This window comes from Arachis ipaensis, chromosome B10, assembly GCF_000816755.2.
Source record: "Arachis ipaensis cultivar K30076 chromosome B10, Araip1.1, whole genome shotgun sequence".
In the NCBI taxonomy this organism is placed as follows: domain Eukaryota; kingdom Viridiplantae; phylum Streptophyta; class Magnoliopsida; order Fabales; family Fabaceae; genus Arachis; species Arachis ipaensis.
The window spans coordinates 29,514,881-29,525,522 of NC_029794.2; positions in this window are offsets into that span (position 1 = coordinate 29,514,881).

A 10,642-nucleotide genomic window follows, 5' to 3' on the forward strand; every position below is an offset into this window, starting at 1 on the left:
GTTAATTTTAGGTCCAGCTAGTAACCTATTCAACATGGTTTATATATGTGTGTATCATAAGTCGCTATTTTAGCTTTTGTGATTGTCTAAAACACCAACACAATTTTTCATGTGGGACATTGCCATATTCAGTGTCTTATTTTATATATACGATTATTATTTATTAATAATGCATGGAACTCTCTTTACACTACAACACTTGTAACATTTTGATACATCGACAATAATAAGGTAAAATTGTTAGAGATATAATGTTTGCAATTTTAAGAAATGAATAATTTAAATTTTTTTCCTATAAAAACGCATTTAAAATTCTAAAATAATATTATAACTCGGTTTTAATTATCATTCATTATTTTTAACTTATAACCAATGACTTTATTAGTTATCATTATCGATTTTATGACCAAAAGATCATAACATTAATATTATTCATCAATCTAACGTCTAAATAATAAAGTATTTTTTAACTAATTTAGGTTGGTTTAGTAGTTAACTCACTAGTTTATTTAAGCAAGTATTCAAAATTTGAATTCCGCCTTGTACATACAATAACCTAATAGCTAGAACAAAACTCATTCTTGAAAAAGTAAAAAATTATGAACTAAATAAAAAAAAACACATACATTATAAATTCGTAAACCAAACAGAGCTCCTAACCTTCAACAGTGGAGGTTTAATGACTCGATCATGATAAAGAAAAAACTAATCCTAATGATGAGAAATGGTATATAATCTGATGCTCTCTTCTGTGAACCTTGTTCACTTCTTTATATCCTAAGTTATATCTAAAATTCGAATTCAAAAACTCAATCTAATCTTATCTTTAAAGGATACGATAGATAATTACCTACTTAAATTCAAATCCATCATAACAATAATTCAAATCTAATTTAGAAATAAATCCTAACAACCAAATCTTTATCTTTCTAGAAAGAATTAATAATAACTAATCTCTTAAATCTTGAATCTTTGGATGAGATTAAGGCTTCTCATGATTTGTATAATTGAAATTAGGTCTTAACAAGTGTTGCATCCTGAGAGTTGAGGCTTAGAAACGTCAGGCGTACTCCTTCAAATTGAGCATTGGCCCAAATTGGTAGTTTAAATTCTGGCCGCCGAGCTTGAAGAACTGGCCGCCGAGCATGTGTGCCATTAAGGAGGGTCGCGGGGAGTGTGAGCAGGCCGCCGGGTGTGTGTGCTGGGCCGCTGAGCATCTATACTGAAGGCTGGGCATCTGGTTTTTATGCTCTTTGGGTCTGGATAGGCCTTCTTTGGATCGTTTTTGTGTTTTCTTTAAAAAGGCTTTAATCATTGATTACTTTGAAAATAAAAACTCCTGAAAATATAATAATACTAACACAACTCTAAATATTTGAATAGTTTTGAAATTTCACCAGAAAACATAAGAAATTTGATTTAAAATCTAAGAAAACAAATGAAAAAGAAACTCAAAAACTATTAAAGATGCCTAGGCATCACAACACTAAACTTAAGACTTTACTTGTCCTCAAGAAAAAAAAAGTAAATAGAGTTTATCTTAACAAAAAGAATTGATTTGTAAATTTAATTTCAAAAAGTGGGATTTATGATAATCCTTGTGATTATATTCGAGCTTCTCTTATCTTTGATGAATCTTGCGTACTTAGAATTTGAGAATTTCTAAAAACTTAAGTTCGAATTGTATTATGAGAATTCTTTTGACCTTATATGACTTGAAGGCAGTTACTTCACATTTTAATTCAGAAAAAGATCATTGAGACTTTTGACTCTAAGTGTTCTATCACAAGGCAGCTCTTAATGGGTTTTCAATCGATAATCCCGGGCCAGTTGACCCAAGTTATAGAGTGATAAAGCACCCTACGCATCTAATTATCCAAGCCTCTCCTTGACACAATCACACTACAAGCACATAATTGGAAAACTATTGATCCATACATTGATGCCCAGAGCCTCCTTGGACTCTAAATGTTTTGTCTCAAAGCGACTCTTAATGCGGGCTTTCAATCGATAATCTCGGGCCAATTGACCAAAGTTATAGGGTAATAAAGTACCTCTCGGATTTATTTGCCCAAATCTCTCCTTGAAACACAAACATCACAGGAACATAACTGGGCCTTAGTCACTGGTGCTCAAAGCCTTATCATTTTTTATTTCTTTTGATCTTTTCAGACTCTTTTTTTTTTTCATTGCTTCAAGGAATTGATCTGAATTCTCATAATACTTTTTCAAAACTTTGTTTTTAGAGAGTTCCCTTCCTTTTTTACAATATTCAAATATCTTAAGTTCATCAAATATAACCACATATTTTTTAGCACCACCACTTTTATTTTGAATTATTCAATTTTTCATTAAGATATTCTCCATACAACTGATCACTGGAGGAGCAATCATACAAGTTTAAGCATTAAAGAAAAAGCAAAGTAAACAGAGTATGCAATGCATGCAAGAAAAAAGAAACAAAGAAAAATGAAAACAAAAGGAAAAATAAATAAACCAGAGAAGAAAATTCATCTTATCCAAAACACTTACTCATTGTCACTACTTTTCTCATCCTCGGTCTCAATTGTCACTTCCTGCATTCGGGCACGCTACACTTGTTATCTCTAAAGTTCTTCTTGTATTTTCCTCTCAGTTTCCTCTGCCCTCTCAAGTTGTGTAAATTTAGCTTGAAGCTCTAAATAGCACATAACTCGTTGGGGATGTGAAGCGTGTGCAGCCATACAGAGATAGTTGAGTTTAGCTATTATTTTCAACTGGTGTCGTTAGGTGTTTAGCTGGAACTATTAGAATTTCCTATAGAATTGTTGCAATTCAATCTCTTGAGCTTGAGATTGACTAGTCCTTGCTTGAAATTCTAGTGCAGGAGGAGGAGGAGACTCTAGTGCATGAGGAGGAGGAGGAGACTCTGGTGCGTGAGGAGAAGGAGGATGAGGATGTTGTTGTGGTTCTTCCATTTGGTCCCCACAAATGTGCCTTCTTGCGGCCCTTTCCATCACTGCCTTAGTAATTGGCCTTTCAAGCTTGACAGGGATGTCTTCTTCAATGGATACTTCGGCCACTTGGCAGAGCCAGTGAATGATGTCCGAAAATCCAAGTTTTATCCTTGATGTCCGGTTTTCCGAGATGACACTTATGTAGTAGAGGATGAGCTCCTCTACCCTCACTTCTTCTCCCCTCATAATGGAAAAGATGAGGACAACCCTCTCCACTGTTACTTCTGAATGGTTGGAAGTTGGGATTATATTGTGTTGGATAAATCCAACCATCCTTTAGCAATATGAATGAGTTGAGTTCTTTTGAGTTGGATTGGCTCTCCACTTACTCTAAACTTTCACTGCATCTCTGAGACACATATATCTTGGAGAATTTTTCCCAACCTATTGTCACCAATCATCTTTATCCCACAGTCATAATAGGCATCCCCCAAGTTGTGAAATTGAAGAGGAATGTGGAGGACTCTTCGGACGTTTTTAGAGTCAAAGTCAATACTTTTACCTCTTACATAGCTCTTGAACAGAGGTTCTTGAGCTACGTCCTTAGTTGTCCTCCATGTATTTCCATAGAACTCTCGTACTAATGTAGCTCCCATTAGTTCTTGAGGGTAGGCCAAAATCTTTCACTTTCTCTTTGTTGGTTCGGTTGGAATCTCTGGATATTCTCCAGTTTTCAAATCGAATTTTACTTTTGGATTGATTGATTTGTTCATCAACTATTTATTGTATTTTTCTTGATAAAGTTAAGAACAAAATCAGTGAGTGTCCTATGAAAGGGTGGCCGGTTCCTTACCATTTCTCTTTTTGAACAATAACATCTTTGGAATGATATTTCATACTACACAGAATGCTATCCAACACCAAATTTAGAATTTAGATACGGGTTGAGAATGAAGTATGAACTAAATGGAAGAAGAGGGGTGTGTAATTGGTGTGTGGTGTGAGTGTTGATTTATGCGTGCATTTATAGTGAAAGAAAAGTGGAGTATGTGGCTATGGATGCATGAATTAGTGTGTAGTATGCATGTTATGCAGAGCGAATCAATGAAAAATAAGAGCTATATGTCAAGGTTCCAACTGTTGAGAGTTGAAATTATGAAGCAAAAGATAGTGTGTTCATGCATGTGAATGCATGTGAAAATATGACAAGGGCAGAGTTTAGGGAAGATAAATGTACATGCATGCTAGATACGTAGTTGAAGTGCTATGTCGTGAATGCATGGTGCTAACTCTTATTCATGGTGATAACTCTTAAAAGAAATCAGAAGCTTTAAATATGCATGCAACTATCAAGATCTAAGAATAATTGAAAATAGGGAAAGCGATGCGCCGAGCGTTCAATGATTAGTTTGCTCCCCTGGGAGCTTGCCTTTGCTAAATGCCGGGCTTCCAAGATGGCCGCCGGGTGTGGCTTCTCTTTTAGCACATGGACACCGAGCTTCCAAGATGGCCGCCGGCCGCCGGGCGTGGCCTTTCTTTTAGCATGTGGACGCCGGGCTTCCAAGATGGCCGTTGGGCGTTCAACACCCCCTTTTCTTGATAAACTAAATAGAAAAAATGAAAAATAAATGCAATAAGAAAAAAAAAAAAGAAAAAAGGAATACAATCATGGAATGCTTATAAGAAAAAGACAAAAATACTAACCGTGGTTGGGTTGTCTCCTAGCAAGCGCTCTTTTAACTTCATTAGCTTGACGTTTTGAGTCTTCTAGGTTGAGAGTTGGATTGTCTCATAGCACCTTTGAGTGTCGTCCTCCATTAAGTATGCATCATTCAGCTCCTTGTTGATTCAGTTCTTTAGAGTGATAGCCTCGCCTTCCCTCTTAAGATTATTAGTTGTCACTACTATCACTGCCAATGCCTCTTCAGATGTCCTTTTTTGTAATGAACCTCCAATTGATGAATCAATCGTTGTTCTTGAGACTTGGGAGACTCCATTATAAAAGAATTGGATTAGAAGCCACTCGAGTAGGTCATGGTGTGGACACCCTCCGAGCAGTTTTTTGTACCTCTCCCATGCTTCATGGAATGATTCGCTCTCTTTTTGGGAAAAGGAAGCGATGTCTTTCCTTAATCGGACTAAACTTTTATTATCTGCTGTCATTCTTTCTTTCTCTTCTCCTTGCATGCACAAACACATAAAGAGATCAAACATACCTTACGGAATAAAAGAATAAAGAAAGAAGGAAGAATTGAGCAGAATATAGAAAAAGAAAAACTAAAAGAAAACAAAATAAAATAAAACAAGATCTAATTTAATGATTTAACAGACATATGTTGTCAATCCCAATTAATCCCCAGCAACGGCGCCAAAAACTTGATGAGCAAAAACTAATGCTCACGGATACTGGCAAGTGCACTAGATCGTTCAAGTAATACCATGGTGAGTGGATATCATTCCCACGAGGATTAACGAATTGAGGCAAGCAACGTCTAATTAAATCTCTAAGAAAGGAAAGAACGGTGAAGAAGAGAATGGGAGAATGCTTTGAAGTTAAAAGAAAATCAATAGATGAGAATGTTGAAGGCCTCGAAGGTGTTTGATTCTTGGAAGAATAATGCTTATGATTTCTTATTTATTTCGTGCAAAAATCTTTTCATAGCAAATCATTTATAATCAAATTACAATCCTTTAGTAATTTAATTTCTCTAAACCTAATTAATCGCCAATTCTTTGGTCAAATAATCAAGAGAAGAGGTAAAAAACGGTTTCGATTTTAAGTCACACAATCTTCAAAAACTATCGTTAGCTAAATTATATGTCACTTATTCAAGACTAACTCTAGATAATTGAAGATTATGAGATGAGTTTCAAGCTAATTCCGAAATTAATTTTTCCAAATGTAATAATTGAATCTAAGACAGAATTAGAATATTTCCTAATAGTTCTAACCATTAGTGATGAAGAACGAAATTCATTCTTGAAAAAATAAAGAAGTGTGAATTAAATAAAGAAAATAATTACATTATCAATCCGTAAACCAAAAAGAGCTCCTAACCTTCAACAATGGAGGTTTAGTGGCTCATGATAAAAAAGAAACTAATCCTAAATGATGAGAGATGGTGTATGATCTGATGTTCTCTTCTGTGAACCTTGTTCACTTATTTATATTCTAAGTTCTATCTAGAATTCAAATTCAAAAACTCAATCTAATTTTATCTTTTGAAGGATAAGATAGATAATAACCTACTCAAATTCAAATCAAATCTTAACAATAATTTAAATCTAATCTAGAAATAAATCCTAACAATTAAATCTTTATCTTTCTAGAAGGAATTAATGATAACTAATCTCTTGAATCTTGAATTTTCGGATGAGATTAAAGTTTCTCATGATTTGTATTTTTAAAATTGGGCCTTAACAAGTGTTGCATAATGGGAGTTGAGGCTTAGGAACACCAGCCGTAATCCTTCAAATTTGGGCGTTGGCCCCAATTGGCAGTTTAAGGAATTCTGGTTGCCAGGCTTGGAGAACTGGCCACCAGGCGTGTGTGCTGGCGGTTGGGCTTGTGTGCTGGGCTGCCGGTCGTCCCTGCTGAAGGCTGGGTGTCCAGTTTTTATGCTCTTTGGGTCTGGTTAGGTCTTCTTTTGACTATTTTTGTGTTTTCTTTAAAAAGGTTTTAATCATTGATTACTTTGAGAACAAAAACTTATGATAACACAATAATATTAATACAACTCCAAATACTTGATTAATTTTAAAATTCCACTAGAAAACATAAGAAATTTGATTTAAAATCTAAGAAAACAAATGAAAAAGAAACCTAAAAACTACTAAAGATGCCTAGGTATCAAAATCCTTAAATAGATTTCAGATCTGGGCTAGATTAATCTTTGACTTGCAACAAAAAGATATTCATCAAGTTCTGCAAACTACATCTCATCTTATATTTCTATGCTCTTATTTCTAACATTCTATATTATTACAAAAATACTATTTGTATATTAAAATTAGCCACCAATATATTTATATATAAATATGTGTGGTTAATTTATTTTCAATACGCATTTATATTTCAACATGTATTTCATACTAATGACTGATTTTAATGTACATATAGCATGGTTGATATTATTATACCTCTTAAACATTTGTTGACGTGAGCGTTAAAGTATCTTTTACAAGTACACCCTCACCTATTCTCAGTTCTACTCCGACCAAAACCATTGAACAGCTCCCGACGAAGAACTCTTTAACCGAATTATAGCTCGGAGTCACTACTTTGCTTCGACTACATGCTTTAAGAGAAAATGTACTTACAAAAAAATTTTTTACTTTAACATAAATGTGATTACACATGCTTGATGCATGGTAATATATAACATGTTAAAAAGTAATGCAATTTTTTGAACCATGTAGCTTAATTGCGTACTGTGTTTGATCTTTTACCATCTTAATCATTATTCATTTGTTGTTTAACTTAATAATGATTCTGATATTTTACCTTTTATGATTCTCTATTTGTTTTTCTAAAACAAAGGAGGATCGATTTGTATGATAATTCGGGGGTAGAATTGGAAAAAGGCAAAAATGGTTCAATGGTTTAGAAAGTTGTAGTGTTGAAACCACTACGTAACATAATTTACGTGGGCATTCATCTTTTAACTATGTAAAGTAATCTTCCAAAGAGAATTAGTTCTACTTTAATTAAAGCTCTTCAACTAACTTCTAATTTTTGTTATGCATTCTCTCACGTTTTGAACAATTAAATACATGAATACTAAATATGAGCCTAGATTTATAACCAAATCGTAATGGACTGAAATCAGTGTCAGTATATGCAGAAATTAACATACTTGTTTTTTTGTTTCTTATAATATCAATGATAAAAAAGAAAATATAATCTGCTATCACCAACTATCATTGATTCCTCTTAAGTCTTATTAATTATTGTGATGTTGCATGGCGGCAAGATTGGCATGCTTCCTATCCCTTTGGGTGAAAATTTGGGAACTTGTAATAGAAAAGGTAGAGGAAAAGCTGAAGTAATAGAAGTGCAAAATATAAAAAATTTGGGTAAGTTAGTTATAATCAAAGATGTTTTAACTTTCATATTGTTCAAAATTTTCATTGTTTTCCTAGCACTCCCCTTTATTTATTTATTTGGGTCATGAGGAGAATTTATTTATTTATTTTGGGGTATAAAAGAATTGATGAGCGAAAACTTATGTTCACGGATGCTAGTAAATACACCAAATCGTTCAAGTAATACCACGGTGAGTAGATATCATTCCCATGATAATTAAAGGATTGAGTATGCAAATATCGGATTAAATTGCTAATTAGATCGATTGAACCTGACTGAGGAGGGTTGAAACTGTGTCTTGCTTGGAACTTTGAATGCTTAAAAGCTTAAGGAGGCAGTGATGAACATGAGAGTAATTGAGAGAAAATAATGATTGAGAATGTCAAGGATTTCAAAAATATTTATTTTTCAAGAAGATTAAATCTTATGTTATCTATTTTGATGCATGCAAAGATCTTTTCACGACAATTCATAATAATTACATTCCAATTCCTTAATAATTCAATTTATCTTTAATTAATCAATCACCAATTCTTTAGTCAACCGATTAATAAAAGAGGTTTTAGCACGGATTTAATTTCAAATAATATTCCAAAGTAGTTCTAGGTCGAATTATATGTCACGTATTCAAACTAGTCCAAAACAATTGAGAATTAAGAGAAAGACAACCTTGCACACTCTTTAAACTACTATTTCTAGTTAAATCAAAAAGTCATGAGAAAGAATTTCAAGCTATAATTTTAATATTAAATTTTTTAAAATAATAAACAGAATTCAAAATAGAGTTAGAATATTTTTCACTGCTTCTAAACTTTTAAAGAATGAAGAACGAAAACTCAATCTTGAAAATAGATCAATGCATAACCTCAAAATAAAATAAAACTTAGATTAATAATCCATGAAAACATAATCAGAGCTCCTAACTTTTTAACAAAGAAATTAGTGACTCATAGAAAAAGATGAAAAACAAAGATAAAAGAACAGAAGAAGAAGGTGTGGTATCGGATCCAAAGATCCTCTCCCCTTTTCCTGTGAACTACATTCACTTATTTATATCTTAGGTTTACCTAAAATCCAAATTCAAAAACTAAATCTTTATCTTATCTTTTAGGAAGAATAAGATAACTAATAACAATAATTCAGATCCTAATTAAAACCAAATCAAATAAAATCTTATCTTAACAGAATCTTTCATAACTTTGACTGAAATTGCATCTTCCAGAAGTTGGATCTTGATTGGCATTGCACTTGAGCTTGTGGCGTGATACGTCAATTTATTGTGGGCTTCAAGGTGTTGCATGCCTAGACTTGGCGTGGCACGCCAACTCTTGGCTTCATTAGGGGCGTTACACGCCCTTGAAATGGCATTACATACCAACTTATTAGGCTTGGAAGGTATTGCATTCCCTTGGTGGCATTGCACGCCACTTGCTTCTTCCTTGAGGGCGTTACATGCCCTTTGCTGGTGTGGCACGCCAATTTCTTGGTTTCTGGAGCGTTACATGCCAACTTTCTTCTTTCTTTAGGTGTTGTTTTTGCAAGTTGAAAGATAATGGTCGTGCGTGGCTCAAACTAAATATCCATTATAAACATATGTATATCATTTTAAAGTTCTAGATGTTAGCTTTCCAACACTATTTAAATTGTCTTATTTGGACCTCTATAGCTTAAGTTATGATCACTCAAGTGTGAAGAGATTAGGATTGACAACATTTACAAATTAATTACTTTTTAGTTGAAAATATAATATGAATCTACAATAATTCCAAAAAATTTCAAATTTATAATTAGTAATGAAAACTTCATTTAAAACATAAAAACATATAAAAACTTTAATTTAAATAATAATACCAAACTTAAAACTATTTGTCCTCAAGCAAAAGAAAAAGAAAACAGGATTAAACTTAATGAAAAAGAATTGAATCTCTTTGTATGTTAATGTCCAACTCAATAGTGGGATTTTTCAATAATTTCTTTGATCATAAACGGTCTTCTCTTATCGTAATAAATCTTGAAATCTTGAGAATCAATAATTTTCATAACTCAAATTCGGATAGTATTATGAGGTTTCTCTTAAACTTATTTGATTTTTGAAATCATTTACTTTATATTTTCAACCGAGAGAGATGTTTAAAGTGTTAACTCTAAGTATTTCGTCTCAAGGTAGTTCTTGATGTGGAGTTTCAATTGGTAATTCTGGACTAGTTGGTCCAAATTACTGGGTGATAAAACACTACTCTTCGGATTTATTAATTACCCAAGTCTTTCCTTGACACAATTGTACCACAAGCACATAACTAAATTTTTCTTTTCCCAGACACCGATGCCCAAAGTCTCTTTGGGCTTCTAAATATTTTGTTTTAAGGTGACTCGTTATCATGGGCTTTCAATCGATAATCTTGAGCCAATTGACCTAAATTATCGAATAGTTAAGCACCCCTCGAACTTAATCACCCAAGTCTTTTCTTAAAACAATAAGCACCAAAGATATATATACAAAAACTACTAAAGATGCTAAGGTATCAGTAACACCATTCCACCATATATAAGCCTGAGATAATGTAGTGAGAAGAAACATAATAACCAACTGAAAAATAATTATGAATTTATTTTGAGTAAT